General features: G+C 47.6%; 1 pseudogene across 1 annotated transcript in view; it reads right to left on the bottom strand.

The window, feature by feature from the left end:
• LOC306982490 overlaps positions 1–12,018 on the bottom strand; it is a 220,868-nt pseudogene that overhangs the window by 168,142 nt on the left and 40,708 nt on the right. The window contains exon 5 of the transcript in view: positions 3,666–3,688. The product of the transcript in view is annotated as an uncharacterized misc_RNA (transcript). The remainder of the gene's footprint in view (positions 1–3,665; positions 3,689–12,018) is intronic.

The following is a 12,018-nucleotide window of genomic DNA, read 5'->3' as shown; positions in this document are numbered from 1 at the left end:
GTAACCTTGAAAAAAGGGACTCCTACATTAGCATGCTGTTTTTAGACTTTAGCCCAGCATTCAACACGAAAATCCCACAGCAGCTATTACAAAAATTGCTCCACCTGGGGATCAACACATCACTGTGCAGCTGGCTGCTGAAGACCAACTCCTCCAGAACCGTGAACATGGCGTCGCCACAGGGTGTGTGCTGAGCCCTCTCCTGTTCACTCTGCGGAGCCATGTCTGCACACCTTCTCATTGAGTTTGCAGATGACACAACAGTAGTAGGTCTCATCAATCCATGGAGCTGAACTCCTGCTGCTACCCCTCACCCTAGCACCAAGGATTTGAGAGAAATTTCAGTGTCAATTCATATCAATGAATTGAACTGTAGTTATTGACAAGAATTTACGGGGGACGACCAGGCTCCATCAAAGACACGACATCACATCATTGTCTGAGAGAAATTACTTTGACTCAATGAAAAAAAAAAACGCTTGCAAACATGTTTTACTCTCCATAAATATTTATTGTTTATGTGCAAATAAATAAAGACAATTAAATAAATAAGTAGCATCACCAAAGAATTCACCTGAATTAACGTCAGCACAGTGAACTACCTAAATTCACTGATTCACATTTTGATACAAAAAGGTTTTGTAGCTTAAGTTATTACTGCCTGCAGTAGAAAAAAAAGAGTGATTCAGTGGAAATAAATAACTTGGACAAATATTAACATCATGTTGCTGTAAATATAGAATAAAAAACGCTGATGTACTTTCCAGCACCTTCAAGGCTGAAAATGAAAAAAGGAGTTAAAACAAAATCATCAGGATCAGTCCCAGCAGAGAATGGAGCAAACCCATTCTCACAACAGACACCGCTGCAGAGGCTGCAGTAGTAGTAGCAGTTGGTGCTACAGTAGTTGTAGTAGTTGGGGCTGCAGTAGTAGTAGTTGGAGCTGCAGTAGTGGTAGTAGTAGTTGGGGCTGCAGTAGTGGTAGTAGTAGTTGAGGCTGCAGTAATGGTAGTAGTAGTTGGGGCTGCAGTAGTGGTAGTAGTAGTTGAGGCTGCAGTAGTGGTAGTAGTAGTTGGGGCTGCAGTAGTAGTAGTAGTAGCTGGGGCTGCAGCAGCGATAGCAGTAGTTGGTGCTACAGTAGTTGTAGCAGTTGGGGCTGCAGTAGTAGTAGTAGTTGTTGTTGGGGCTGCAGTAGTAGTAGTTGGAGCTGCAGTAGTTGTAGTAGTAGTTGAGGCTGCAGTAGTGGTAGTAGTAGTTGGGGCTGCAGTAGTAGTAGTAGTAGTTGGGGCTGCAGTAGTGGTAGTAGTAGTTGAGGCTGCAGTAGTGGTAGTAGTAGTTGGGGCTGCAGTAGTGGTAGTAGTAGATGGGGCTGCAGTAGTAGTAGTAGTAGTTGTTGGGGCTGCAGTAGTAGTAGTAGTAGTTGGGGCTGCAGTAGTAGTAGTAGTAGTTGGGGCTGCAGTAGTGGTAGTAGTAGATGGGGCTGCAGTAGTAGTAGTAGTAGTTGTTGGGGCTGCAGTAGTAGTAGTAGTAGTTGGGGCTGCAGTAGTAGTAGTAGTAGTTGGGGCTGCAGTAGTGGTAGTAGTAGTTGGGGCTGCAGTAGTAGTAGTAGTTGTTGGGGCTGCAGTAGTGGTAGTAGTAGTTGAGGCTGCAGTAGTGGTAGTAGTAGTTGGGGCTGCAGTAGTAGTAGTAGTAGCTGGGGCTGCAGCAGCGATAGCAGTAGTTGGTGCTACAGTAGTTGTAGCAGTTGGGGCTGCAGTAGTAGTAGTAGTTGTTGTTGGGGCTGCAGTAGTAGTAGTTGGAGCTGCAGTAGTTGTAGTAGTAGTTGAGGCTGCAGTAGTGGTAGTAGTAGTTGGGGCTGCAGTAGTAGTAGTAGTAGTTGGGGCTGCAGTAGTGGTAGTAGTAGTTGAGGCTGCAGTAGTGGTAGTAGTAGTTGGGGCTGCAGTAGTGGTAGTAGTAGATGGGGCTGCAGTAGTAGTAGTAGTAGTTGTTGGGGCTGCAGTAGTAGTAGTAGTAGTTGGGGCTGCAGTAGTAGTAGTAGTAGTTGGGGCTGCAGTAGTGGTAGTAGTAGATGGGGCTGCAGTAGTAGTAGTAGTAGTTGTTGGGGCTGCAGTAGTAGTAGTAGTAGTTGGGGCTGCAGTAGTAGTAGTAGTAGTTGGGGCTGCAGTAGTGGTAGTAGTAGTTGGGGCTGCAGTAGTAGTAGTAGTTGTTGGGGCTGCAGTAGTGGTAGTAGTAGTTGGGGCTGCAGTAGTGGTAGTAGTAGATGGGGCTGCAGTAGTAGTAGTAGTAGTTGTTGGGGCTGCAGTAGTAGTAGTAGTAGTTGGGGCTGCAGTAGTAGTAGTAGTAGTTGGGGCTGCAAGAGTGGTAGTAGTAGTTGGGGCTGCAGTAGTAGTAGTAGTTGTTGGGGCTGCAGTAGTGGTAGTAGTAGTTGGGGCTGCAGTAGTTGTAGTAGTTGTTGGGGCTGCAGTAGTTGTAGTAGTAGTTGGGGCTGCAGTAGTTGTAGTCGTTGTTGGGGCTACAGTAGTTGTAGTAGTAGTTGGGGCTGCAGTAGTGGTAGTAGTAGTAGTTGTTGGGGCTGCAGTAGTAGTAGTAGTAGTTGGGGCTGCAGTAGTTGTAGTAGTTGTTGGGGCTACAGTAGTGGTAGTAGTTGTTGGGGCTGCAGTAGTTGTAGTAGTAGTTGGGGCTGCAGTAGTAGTAGTAGTAGTTGGGGCTGCAGTAGTTGTAGTAGTAGTTGGGGCTGCAGTAGTTGTTGGGGCTACAGTAGTAGTAGTAGTTGGGGCTGCAGTAGTGGTAGTAGTAGTAGTTGTTGGGGCTGCAGTAGTAGTAGTAGTAGTGGGGACTGCAGTAGTTGTAGTAGTTGGGGCTGCAGTAGTAGTAGTTGGGGCTGCAGTAGTAGTAGTAGTTGTAGGGGCTGCAGTAGTAGTAGTAGTAGTTGGGGCTGCAGTAGTAGTAGTTGGGGCTGCAGTAGTAGTAGTAGTTGTAGGGGCTGCAGTAGTAGTAGTAGTTGGGGCTGCAGTAGTAGTAGTAGTTGTAGGGGCTGCAGTAGTAGTAGTAGTAGTTGGGGCTGCAGTAGTAGTAGTTGGGGCTGCAGTAGTAGTAGTAGTTGTAGGGGCTGCAGGAGTAGTAGTAGTAGTTGGGGCTGCAGTAGTAGTAGTAGTTGTAGGGGCTGCAGTAGTAGTAGTAGTAGTTGGGGCTGCAGAAGTAGTAGTTGTTGTTGGGGCTACAGTAGTAGTAGTAGTAGTTGAGGCTGCAGTAATAGTAGTACTTGTTGGGGCTGCAGTAGTTGTAGTAGTAGTTGGGGCTGCAGTAGGAGTAGTAGTTGTCGGGGCTGCAGTAGTGGTAGTAGTAGTTGGGGCTGCAGTAGTAGTAGTAGTAGTTGGGGCTGCAGTAGTTGTAGTAGTAGTTGGGGCTGCAGTAGTTGTTGGGGCTACAGTAGTAGTAGTAGTTGGGGCTGCAGTAGTGGTAGTAGTAGTAGTTGTTGGGGCTGCAGTAGTAGTAGTAGTAGTGGGGACTGCAGTATTTGTAGTAGTTGGGGCTGCAGTAGTAGTAGTTGGGGCTGCAGGAGTAGTAGTAGTAGTTGGGGCTGCAGTAGTAGTAGTAGTTGTAGGGGCTGCAGTAGTAGTAGTAGTAGTTGGGGCTGCAGAAGTAGTAGTTGTTGTTGGGGCTACAGTAGTAGTAGTAGTAGTTGGGGCTACAGTAATAGTAGTACTTGTTGGGGCTGCAGTAGTTGTAGTAGTTGTTGAGGCTACAGTAGTAGTAGTAGTAGTTGGGGCTGCAGTAGTTGTAGTAGTTGTTGAGGCTACAGTAGTAGTAGTAGTAGTTGGGGCTGCAGTAGTAGTAGTTGGGGCTGCAGTAGTTGTAGTAGTAGTTGGGGCTGCAGTAGTAGTAGTTGGGGCTGCAGTAGTGGTAGTAGTTGTTGGGGCTGCAGTAGTTGTAGTAGTAGTTGGGGCTGCAGTAGTAGTAGTAGTTGGGGATGCAGTAGTGGTAGTAGTTGTTGGGGCTGCAGTAGTAGTAGTAGTAGTAGTTGGGGCTGCAGTAGTAGTAGTAGTAGTTGGGGCTGCAGTAGTAGTAGTAGTTGGGGCTGCAGTAGTAGTAGTAGTAGTTGGGGCTGCAGTAGTGGTAGTAGTTGTTGGGGCTGCAGTAGTAGTAGTAGTAGTTGGGGCTGCAGTAGTGGTAGTAGTTGTTGGGGCTGCAGTAGTAGTAGTAGTAGTTGGGGCTGCAGTAGTGGTAGTAGTTGTTGGGGCTGCAGTAGTTGTAGTAGTAGTTGGGGCTGCAGTAGTAGTAGTTGGGGCTGCAGTAGTGGTAGTAGTTGTTGGGGCTGCAGTAGTAGTAGTAGTAGTAGTTGGGGCTGCAGTAGTAGTAGTAGTAGTTGGGGCTGCAGTAGTAGTAGTAGTTGGGGCTGCAGTAGTAGTAGTAGTAGTTGGGGCTGCAGTAGTGGTAGTAGTTGTTGGGGCTGCAGTAGTAGTAGTAGTAGTTGGGGCTGCAGTAGTGGTAGTAGTTGTTGGGGCTGCAGTAGTAGTAGTAGTAGTTGGGGCTGCAGTAGTGGTAGTAGTTGTTGGGGCTGCAGTAGTAGTAGTAGTAGTAGTTGGGGCTGCAGTAGTGGTAGTAGTTGTTGGGGCTGCAGTAGTAGTAGTAGTAGTTGGGGCTGCAGTAGTAGTTGGGGCTGTAGTAGTAGTTGGGGCTGCAGTAGTGGTAGTAGTAGTTGGGGCTGCAGTAGTAGTAGTAGTAGTTGGGGCTAGAGTAGTAGTAGTAGTAGTGGGGGCTGCAGTAGTTGTAGTAGTTGGGGCTGCAGTAGTAGTAGTAGCAGTTGGGGCTGCAGTAGTAGTAGTAGTTGTTGGGGCTGCAGTAGTAGTAGTAGTAGTTGGGTCTGCAGAAGTAGTAGTAGTTGTTGGGGCTGTAGTAGTAGTAGTAGTAGTAGTAGTTGGGGCTGCAGTAGTAGTAGTAGTAGTAGTTGGGGCTGCAGTAGTAGTAGTAGTTGTTGGGGCTGCAGTAGTGGTAGTAGTAGTTGGGGCTGCAGTAGTAGTAGTAGTTGGGGCTGCTGCAGTAGTAGTAGTAGTAGTAGTAGTTGGGGCTGCAGTAGTTGTAGTAATAGCTGGGGCTGCAGTAGTAGTAGTAGTAGTTGGGGCTGCAGTAGTAGTAGTAGTAGTTGGGGCTGCAGTAGTGGTAGTAGTTGTTGGAGCTGCAGTAGTGGTAGTAATAGTTGGGGCTGCAGTAGTAGTAGTAGCAGTTGGGGCTGCAGTAGTTGTAGTAGTAGTTGGGGCTGCAGTAGTAGTAGTAGTAGTTGGGGCTGCAGTAGTTGTAGTAGTGGTTGGGGCTGCAGTAGTAGTAGTAATAGTTGGGTCTGCAGAAGTAGTAGTAGTTGTTGGGGCTGTAGTAGTAGTAGTAGTAGTTGGGGCTGCAGTAGTAGTAGTAGTAGTTGTTGGGGCTGCAGTAGTGGTAGTAGTAGTTGGGGCTGCAGTAGTAGTAGTAGTTGGGGCTGCAGTAGTGGTAGTAGTTGTTGGGGCTACAGTAGTAGTAGTAGTAGTATGGGCTGCAGTAGTAGTAGTAGTAGGTTGGGCTGCAGTAGTAGTAGTAGTAGTTGTTGGGGCTTCAGTCGTGGTAGATGGGGCTGCAGTAGTAGTAGTAGTAGTTGGGGCTGCAGTAGTTGTAGTAATAGTTGGGGCTGCAGTAGTAGTAGTAGTAGTTGGGGCTGCAGTAGTAGTAGTAGTAGTTGGGGCTGCAGTAGTGGTAGTAGTTGTTGGAGCTGCAGTAGTGGTAGTAATAGTTGGGGCTGCAGTAGTAGTAGTAGTAGTAGTAGTTGGGGCTGCAGTAGTTGTAGTAGTAGTTGGGGCAGCAGTAGTAGTAGTAGTTGGGGCTGCAGTAGTTGTGGTAGTGGTTGGGGCTGCAGTAGTAGTAGTAGTTGTTGGGGCTGCAGTAGTAGTAGTTGGGGCTGCAGTAGTGGTAGTAGTAGTTGGGGCTGCAGTAGTGGTAGTAGTAGTTGGGTCTGCAGTAGTAGTAGTTGGGGCTGCAGTAGTAGTAGTTGGGGCTGCAGTAGTAGTAGTTGTTGGGGCTGCAGTAGTAGTAGTAGTTGGGGCTGCAGTAGTAGTAGTAGTTGTTGGGGCTGCAGTAGTAGTAGTAGTTGGGGCTGCAGTAGTAGTAGTTGTTGGGGCTGCAGTAGTAGTAGTAGTTGTTGGGGCTGCAGTAGTAGTAGTAGTTGGGGCTGCAGTAGTAGTAGTTGTTGGGGCTGCAGTAGTAGTTGGGGCTGCAGTAGTAGTAGTAGTTGTTGGGGCTGTAGTAGTAGTAGTTGGGGCTGCAGTAGTAGTAGTAGTAGTTGGGGCTGCAGTAGTAGTAGTAGTAGTTGGGGCTGCAGTAGTAGTAGTAGTAGTTGGGGCTGCAGTAGTTTTAGTAGTAGTTGGGGCTGCAGTAGTAGTAGTAGTAGTTGGGGCTGCAGTAGTTGTAGTAGTGGTTGGGGCTGCAGTAGTAGTAGTAGTTGGGGCTGCAGTAGTAGTAGTAGTTGTTGGGGCTGCAGTAGTAGTAGTAGTAGTAGTTGGGGCTGCAGTAGTAGTAGTTGGGGCTGCAGTAGTAGTAGTAGTAGTTGGGGCTGCAGTAGTTTTAGTAGTAGTTGGGGCTGCAGTAGTAGTAGTAGTTGGGGCTGCAGTAGTAGTAGTAGTAGTTGGGGCTGCAGTAGTTGTAGTAGTAGTTGGGGCTGCAGTAGTAGTAGTAGTAGTTGGGGCTGCAGTAGTTGTAGTAGTGGTTGGGGCTGCAGTAGTAGTAGTAATAGTTGGGTCTGCAGAAGTAGTAGTAGTTGTTGGGGCTGTAGTAGTAGTAGTAGTAGTTGGGGCTGCAGTAGTAGTAGTAGTAGTTGTTGGGGCTGCAGTAGTGGTAGTAGTAGTTGGGGCTGCAGTAGTAGTAGTAGTTGGGGCTGCAGTAGTGGTAGTAGTTGTTGGGGCTACAGTAGTAGTAGTAGTAGTATGGGCTGCAGTAGTAGTAGTAGTAGGTTGGGCTGCAGTAGTAGTAGTAGTAGTTGTTGGGGCTTCAGTCGTGGTAGATGGGGCTGCAGTAGTAGTAGTAGTAGTTGGGGCTGCAGTAGTTGTAGTAATAGTTGGGGCTGCAGTAGTAGTAGTAGTAGTTGGGGCTGCAGTAGTAGTAGTAGTAGTTGGGGCTGCAGTAGTGGTAGTAGTTGTTGGAGCTGCAGTAGTGGTAGTAATAGTTGGGGCTGCAGTAGTAGTAGTAGTAGTAGTAGTTGGGGCTGCAGTAGTTGTAGTAGTAGTTGGGGCAGCAGTAGTAGTAGTAGTAGTAGTTGGGGCTGCAGTAGTTGTGGTAGTGGTTGGGGCTGCAGTAGTAGTAGTAGTTGTTGGGGCTGCAGTAGTAGTAGTTGGGGCTGCAGTAGTGGTAGTAGTAGTTGGGGCTGCAGTAGTGGTAGTAGTAGTTGGGTCTGCAGTAGTAGTAGTTGGGGCTGCAGTAGTAGTAGTTGGGGCTGCAGTAGTAGTAGTTGTTGGGGCTGCAGTAGTAGTAGTAGTTGGGGCTGCAGTAGTAGTAGTAGTTGTTGGGGCTGCAGTAGTAGTAGTAGTTGGGGCTGCAGTAGTAGTAGTTGTTGGGGCTGCAGTAGTAGTAGTAGTTGTTGGGGCTGCAGTAGTAGTAGTAGTTGGGGCTGCAGTAGTAGTAGTTGTTGGGGCTGCAGTAGTAGTTGGGGCTGCAGTAGTAGTAGTAGTAGTTGTTGGGGCTGTAGTAGTAGTAGTTGGGGCTGCAGTAGTAGTAGTAGTAGTTGGGGCTGCAGTAGTAGTAGTAGTAGTTGGGGCTGCAGTAGTTTTAGTAGTAGTTGGGGCTGCAGTAGTAGTAGTAGTTGGGGCTGCAGTAGTAGTAGTGGTAGTTGGGGCTGCAGTAGTTGTAGTAGTGGTTGGGGCTGCAGTAGTAGTAGTAGTTGGGGCTGCAGTAGTAGTAGTAGTTGTTGGGGCTGCAGTAGTAGTAGTAGTAGTAGTTGGGGCTGCAGTAGTAGTAGTTGGGGCTGCAGTAGTAGTAGTAGTAGTTGGGGCTGCAGTAGTTTTAGTAGTAGTTGGGGCTGCAGTAGTAGTAGTAGTTGGGGCTGCAGTAGTAGTAGTAGTAGTTGGGGCTGCAGTAGTTGTAGTAGTGGTTGGGGCTGCAGTAGTAGTAGTAGTTGGGGCTGCAGTAGTAGTAGTAGTTGTTGGGGCTGCAGTAGTAGTAGTAGTAGTAGTTGGGGCTGCAGTAGTAGTAGTTTGGGCTGTAGTAGTAGTAGTTGGGGCTGCAGTAGTGGTAGTAGTTGTTGGGGCTGCAGTCGTGGTAGTTGGGGCTGCAGTAGTAATAGTAGTAGTAGTTTGGGCTGTAGTAGTAGTAGTTGGGGCTGCAGTAGTGGTAGTAGTTGTTGGGGCTGCAGTAGTAGTGGTAGTAGTTGGGGCTGCAGTAGTGGTAGTAGTAGTTGGGGCTGCAGTAGTAGTTGGGGCTGCAGTAGTAGTAGTAGTAGTAGTTGGGGCTGCAGTAGTAGTAGTAGAAGTTGGGGCTGCAGTAGTAGTTGGGGCTTCAGTAGTAGTAGTAGTAGTAGTTGGGGCTGCAGTAGTAGTAGTAGTAGTTGGGGCTGCAGTAGTGGTAGTAGTAGTTGGGGCTGCAGTAGTAGTAGTAGTAGTTGGGGCTGCAGTTGTTGTAGTAGTTGTTGGGGCTGCAGTAGTGGTAGTAGTAGTTGGGGTTGCAGTAGTTGTAGTAGTTGTTGGGGCTGCAGTTGTGGTAGTAGTAATTGGGGCTGCAGTTGTGGTAGTAGTAGTAGTTGGGGCTGCAGTAGTAGTAGTAGTTGGGGCCTCAGTAGTGGTAGTAGTTGTTGGGGCTGCAGTAGTTGTAGTAGTAGTAGTAGTTGGGGCTGCAGTAGTAGTAGTAGTTGTTGGGGCTACAGTAGTAGTAGTAGTAGTAGTAGTTGGGGCTGCAGCTGTAGCAGTAGTAGTTGGGGCTGCAGTAGTGGTAGTAGTTGTTGAGGCTGCAGTAGTAGTTGTAGTCGTTGGGGCTGCAGTAGTAGTGGTAGTCGTTGGGGCTGCAGTGGTAGTAGTAGTAGTTGGGGCTGCAGTAGTAGTGGTAGTAGTTGGGGCTGCTGTAGTAGTAGTAGTTGGGGCTGCAGTAGTAGTAGTAGTAGTAGTTGGGGCTGCAGTAGTAGTAGTAGTTGGGGCTGCAGTAGTGGTAGTAGTTGTTGGGGCTGTAGTAGTAGTAGTAGTAGTTGGGGCTGCAGTAGTAGTAGTAGTAGTTGGGGCTGCAGTAGTTGTAGTAGTAGTTGGGGCTGCAGTAGTTGTAGTAGTAGTTGGGGCTGCAGTTGTGGTAGTTGTAGTAGTTGGGGCTGCAGTAGTAGCAGTTTGGGCTGCAGTAGTTGTAGTAGTAGTTGGGGCTGCGGTAGTAGTAGTAGTAGTTGGGGCTGTAGTAGTAGTAGTAGTAGTAGTTGGGGCTGCAGTAGTTGTAGTAGTAGTTGGGGCTACAGTAGTTGTAGTAGTAGTTGGGGCTGTAGTAGTAGTAGTTGGGGCTGCAGTTGTAGTAGTAGTAGTTGGGGCTGCAGTAGTTGTAGTAGTAGTTGGGGCTACAGTAGTTGTAGTAGTAGTGGGGGCTGCAGTAGTAGTAGTAGTAGTAGTTGGGGCTGCGGTAGTAGTAGTAGTAGTTGGGGCTGCAGTAGTAGTAGTAGTAGTTGGGGCTGCAGTTGTAGTAGTAGTTGGGGCTGCAGTAGTAGTAGTAGTAGTTGGGGCTGCAGTAGTAGTTGGGGCTGCAGTAGTAGTAGTAGTAGTTGGGGCTGCAGTTGTAGTAGTAGTAGTTGGGGCTGCAGTAGTAGTAGTAGTAGTTGGGGCTGCAGTAGTAGTTGGGGCTGCAGTAGTAGTAGTAGTAGTTGGGGCTGCAGTAGTAGTTGGGGCTGCAGTAGTTGTAGTAGTTGTTGGGGCTGCAGTAGTAGTAGTAGTAGTTGGGGCTGCAGTAGTAGTAGTAGTAGTTGGGGCTGCAGTAGTAGTAGTAGTAGTTGGGGCTGCAGTAGTAGTAGTAGTTGTTGGGGCTGCAGTAGTAGTAGTAGTAGTTGGGGCTGCAGTAGTAGTAGTAGTTGTTGGGGCTGCAGTAGTAGTAGTAGTAGTTGGGGCTGCAGTAGTAGTAGTAGTAGTTGGGGCTGCAGTAGTAGTGGTCAGGTGAGTACAGTCGCTCGTAGGGCAGCAGTTAGGTGTTCCTTGGACGGTGCCAACAGTCGCTAACGGAGGGAACGTGGATAAAGTTCCAAGAGCACAAACATTCTCTGAGGCACAGCCATAAACCGGGACTGCAGTCGTTTCTCCAGGAGGCAGTACTGCAAAAACAACAATGACAAATGAGAAATGTTCCTTCAGGTGTCCAGCTCTGCTCTAAACACATCACACTGTGACTCTGGCCAAATTCACAGATGCAATCTCACACTGTCATTCTTCTGTCATTTTGTTCTAAATTGTAATTTCTTTGTGGTTAATTGTCTACAGTTTGTAAACTACACTAATAAGATCCATATGGTATGTGTGTTTTACTGCAGCAGTTACACACACGCACAGAGCAGCCAGAAACTCTTGTAACCGACAGTGGAGTTTGTCGCTAAATAAGACCGAGTGCATCTTGAATATTTGGTTGAATAGTTGAGCTCCTAATCTCCTGACACAGTTGTACATAGGGCTGGCCGATATGGACCAAAAGTCATATCTCGGTATATTTTGGTTGAGTATCGATATACGATATATCGCCCAGCCCTAGTTGTATAGAACATGTCTGATAAACAACGGACTGGATGACGGACTCAAATCACCAAGCTACCAGTCTAATACAACTCAAGCTCAAACTCAAGTCCCAAAGTTTTTTCTCTCCCTCGGCAGCTTTTAATGCAAACGGATCGAAACAAAGCTACTGCCCAGCGCACGATCATGTCCACAGAGGACAGTAACTATTGTGTGAGCTAACCTGCCGTCACAGAAGCTACTCCTACGAGCTGTGCTCAACAGACTGACAGCCAAGAGTGATGCACTGTGCACCATGGGGGCAGGGGAGGAGAGAAATAATGTGTAAAAGAAACCGTTTAAAACCGTCAGACAGGACATCCTCAATGTTTTGAGACTGTAGCATTTGAATACCGTGGTGGACATTTAAACTGGTTATGGTCCCATCCCTATTACTAAGAGAATGTTCCTGTTGGTGTCCAGCTCTGACCACAACACATTACGCTGTTACAGGTGTTCAGCTCTTTATGAGATCTGTTCCTGCAGGTGTTCAGCTTTGGGTCTTGCGTAGAACTTACTTGTGGATGCGAAGCATCTGGTCTCCAGATCGTTACAGTCTATGTTTTTGTTGCAATTCCCGCCATTATTGCACATCTTGCAAGTCAGTGTGTTGGTGGTTCTTCCAGGATCTGCCAGAGCTGAGTCGAAAGACACACACACACAAACAAAAAATGGTCACAACCAAGCGCTAGCAAACGTAAAATCAATCCTGTTGAAAACGCTCTCTCACCGGTTGCAGCAGCAGAGTTACAATCGTCTGTGTTGCAGCATTCAGCTCTGGCCAAAACCGGATCAGTTCCCACGTCCAGTGAAAACTGCTTGGTCCCAGATTGGCCTCCACAGAAATTGTTGGTGTCACAGCTCTTGACTAAACTGTTCCCTCCTGTGACCGCTGTGGGCAATTCAAAGACAAGTAAGAGTTAGCTCTTCCTTCTGTGTACTTGAAAGATAAAAAAAATAATTATATGGTGATGAAGTAAAATAACTTTGAACATACCTATGTTGGCAGAGACACACTGGGTCTCACTGGAGCAGGTGACAGAAATTGTGTTTGCACAAGTTGAGTCTGTACAAGTCAAACACTTGAGCCCAAAAACTGCAAGAGACAAAAGCTGGTCACACCAAAGGAACAAGGACCAAACAGGAAAACAAACCAGGACAATTATCTGATATTTACCAGAGTTGATGGAGAGGGCCACAGTTAAGGCCAGAGGAAAGAGCAGCTTCAGTGCAGTCTTCATGGTCGGAGTCTTCGCTTGGCTTCAGTATGTCCTCAGTGTATTCG

Source organism: Gobius niger, assembly GCF_951799975.1.
Source record: "Gobius niger genome assembly, chromosome: 24".
Taxonomy (NCBI): domain Eukaryota; kingdom Metazoa; phylum Chordata; class Actinopteri; order Gobiiformes; family Gobiidae; genus Gobius; species Gobius niger.
The sequence above is the reverse complement of the archived record's forward strand: the minus strand, read 5'-3'. Positions and strand labels throughout refer to the sequence as shown.